Genomic DNA, 3935 nt, shown 5'->3' with positions numbered 1-3935 from the left:
TCAAACCCAGCCCTGGCCAAAAACTGCAAAAAAAAAAAAAAGCTTACTTAGGGACACATTCCTTGAAATCAATAAAACATGGAACTATTTTTTAAAAATATTTTTTTATGGCACACCTAAAATCCTCTCACGGCATAGCAATGTGCCACAGCACGCCAGTTGAAAATACTTGCTGTAGAGGAAAATAAAGCCCAAATTTATGGTGTTGGCCTCTTTTCTTAATGTGAGTAATCCCATGGTGGCCAATTTCAATCTACTATTGGTAAAACTTCAGCTTGTGCACAGTGAGCTAATTTTGGCTCCCCCAAATCACAAATTCCTTCTGGCCACAGTACCTGCATATCATCTTGCCTGAATCATTTCCTAAAGTTTTATGAACATTGATAAATTGTTTAGTAAATCTTTACTTGAACAAATTATAATTTTCAATTTTTTTTTTGAGGCAGAGTCTCGTTCTTTTGCCCAGGCTAGAGTGCCTTGGTGTCAGCATCGCTCACAACAGCCTCAAAATCCTGGGTTCAAGTGATCCTCCCTGCCTCAGCCTCCCAACTACCTGAGACAATAGGTGCCCACCAAAACACTCAGCTAATTTTTTCATTATTGGTAGAAATGGGGTCTTGCTCTTGCTCAAGCTGGTATTGAACTCCTGAGCTCCAGTGATCCTCCCACCTCAGTCTCCCAGTGTGCTAGTATTACACATGTGAGCCACCATGCCTGGCCCTAATTTTCACATTTTTTAGATCAGTACCTCCCCAATTTCTTTCAGACACCACCACGTTCATAGAAATAATTGCCCAATGATTACATAATTACTGGTAGTAATTTGGTAACTTATGGCAATGAACTCCTTTTAGTTTAAGGAGCTGGTTGGACTCTACATCCTGAGGTCCTGTAGTGTGGCCAGCATGCAAATATGGGAGACATTTCCATGGAATTAAATACCCCTTCCCTGGATGCAGCAGAAAGTCAGAGAGAGCAACATAATAAAGCAGCTGTTCTGTGACCTGCAGAACCAAGAAAACGGAGAGAACCAGGGCTGGGGGTATGGGGTGAGGGTGCATAAAAAGGCAACAACTCCAAGATGCTGTTTTAGCAGAAGCATACAAGTACCTGTAGTTTTCTGTTAGTGCTTTGGAGAAATCTCTTATGATGGCAGGGACTTGCAGTCATCATTCAGTGTTCCAAAGTGTGGAGCAAGTTTTATGTATGCATACAATAAAAATTACTGCCAGCCATATTTCAATGGTGTGTAATGTCCAAACATAAATACCAGCATTTACTAGTAGTGTGGTCTCCAAAGGAAATGAAAACAGCTCACATTATAGCTTTATGGTGAAATATCTATAAAAATTAATTTAACCCCCAAAGTAGCCTTCTCTTGACATTATGATCTCATTTAAAATACAGGAAACAATGCTTAGAGTTAAACCATTAGGCTGAACCATATGAAAATACCATTTTTTTTGATCAAAATGGCAATATTAATGGTTTGATAGCCAGTGTATTCTGGACAAAGGTCAGTTACAAGGGAGCCACTGTGCCTGGCATAAATTCTGTATTGTAATAATCATCTAACATGGTTCTGAAATATCTGGTTCTGAGGAAGCACTGGAGAATCACTGAGATAGAAATTGTTTTGATGAAATAAATTTTTCTCTAGGGGCAGGGTTCTTTGGCACCACTTACATACACTCTGAGTCTGTGTATTGAGTTTGGGTGACACAAATAGGTGACTCATAATAATTAGTTATGAATAGGCTGGTATACAGTGTACATCCACAGACAACTAGCTTTGGCTATCATCTTCAGTTCAGGCTGTACTGAGAACCCCTGCTAAGGGTATGTAGGAAAGATTTGATCCCTTCCCTCCTTCTCACACTCTTTGACCCCCTTTTCTGCAATATCATACGCCCCCATTTTCTACTCTCCTAGACATTTCCTGCAGCCAGCAGCTTCCAGTTAAGCAAGCATGACCAATCAGGCTTCTGTGGAAAAATCATCCCAGAGATAAAACCATTTTTCATAAAGTTGAAATAAAATTCTTTATTTTGTTATCACATTAGAAACCTTACGTGTTACCTAAGCAAATCAATATTTCAAGAGATAGCATATTCAAGGTAAACAGCAAATAAAACACAAAATAAGGTAATTAATTTTCTTCCTTAATATTTCTATTCTATTTCCTTTAACCATTAGTAAATTGGTCTTTTACTTATTTGTATTTGCATAACTTACCAAATTTAGCTTATATGCTTTCAAAAATAGTGTATGATTATGTATTTGCTCTGTGTCAGTAATTTGACAGTGTCATAGGGATCTTGAGTGTTCTCTACCTATTTCTTCTCTCTCCTCATCTTCTAACACACACACACACACACTCACAAAAATCCTGTTTTGTTTTGTTTTTCCCTAGGTTTACATTTTTCCACTTGAAGGGTTTAGGGAGTAAGGACAAAAAATTAAAATTTTCCCTTCTTGATCTTTTTTTTTTAAAAATAAATTATTTTTTATTGTTAAATCATAGCTGTGTACGTTTGTGCAATCAAGGGGTACGATGTGCTGGTTTCATATACAATCTGAAATATTCTCATCCAACTGTTCAACGTAGCCTTCGTGGCATTTTCTTAGTTATCGTATGCAGACATTTGTATTCTGCCCCTTCTTTATCTTTAATTCACAAATCATCAGGCACTGTTTGCATGCGTTACATACTTAGATGAGATTTTAAAACAATCACTATTGTATTTATTTCAACCTATAACTTGAGTAATCATGTAGCAGATGCTGTCCTAAAGTCATGGGGCCATCTGCCTCCAAAAAGCTAGGCATTAATCATGACTTGTTAAGCAAATATTCTAGCAGGGAAGATAAATGTTAAACATATTTTTTGAAATAATGATGGCTGTTATGAATTACAGAATAGCACTAATGAAGACTGTAATAGGGAGGCAAAACTTATTCTGGGGTTCAGATAAGAGCCCCCCTGATGAAGAGCTTAATATATGGTGAGAGCAGAGGAAATAAAGAGTGTCAAGAAATTAGTTAAATAAGAAGAACCAAATATGTGAAGGCCAACTAGCATTTAAAGCCCTTGCTGACCCAATGAAGGTTTTAATATAAAAGAGTAATGTTAATTGTTTTCATTCTACTTTTAGTTTACCATCTTCACATCAGTGGAATACTTTCCTTGCAATGCACTACTATGTATCTAGGGTCCATTTTCAAAACCATTTTTGCAACTATCTAAATTTGTTTAAGGGTTAAATCTACTATTCTCATTCCCTACTCAGCATATGTTTATAAAGTAACCATATTTCCCAAGTGATCGTGTAGCAATTAATAATACTACAGTGAGTTAGGAAATACTCTCATCATTTTGCCACAAGTTGATACTGAAACATGTGTCAGAATCCTAGGAATTCATTGATTCCAGGTGAGTGACATATTACTTATAAAAGGCATATTTTTTTTCTAATTTATTGACAATTCCATGCAGTTCAGAAGCCAAAGTCTTACCTAAATCATGATATATTTAACCTCAGTAGATGTCCATTTACACCCTTAATCCATTTACATCCTCTCTTACACTTATGTTAATGTTCCTACTTAACCATTATTTTTAAGCAAAAGTATCATTTATACTGAGTCCAATATAACTGAGTCCAGACTACTTTTATTCAGAGATTCAATGAGCAGCCCCATTCAATGCGCAGGCCACACGGTGGCCACACAGTGAGTTAGGACAGACAGGGGGGCTATATGGGCTAGTCTCCTCATTTGGTTTCAAGATTTTTGACCATGCTCTGCAGACTTTCCCAGTTCTAAAATGTAGGTTCACAAGTCATCCTCAAACCAATGGAGATTAACACTGTGGGACCCAAGACTCTTTACAATAATCACTTTGTCAGTAAAATGAAATAGCACGTGCGCACACA

This window comes from Nycticebus coucang, chromosome X (genome assembly GCF_027406575.1).
Source record: "Nycticebus coucang isolate mNycCou1 chromosome X, mNycCou1.pri, whole genome shotgun sequence".
NCBI classification, from domain to species: domain Eukaryota; kingdom Metazoa; phylum Chordata; class Mammalia; order Primates; family Lorisidae; genus Nycticebus; species Nycticebus coucang.
Note: the sequence above shows the minus strand (reverse complement) of the source record.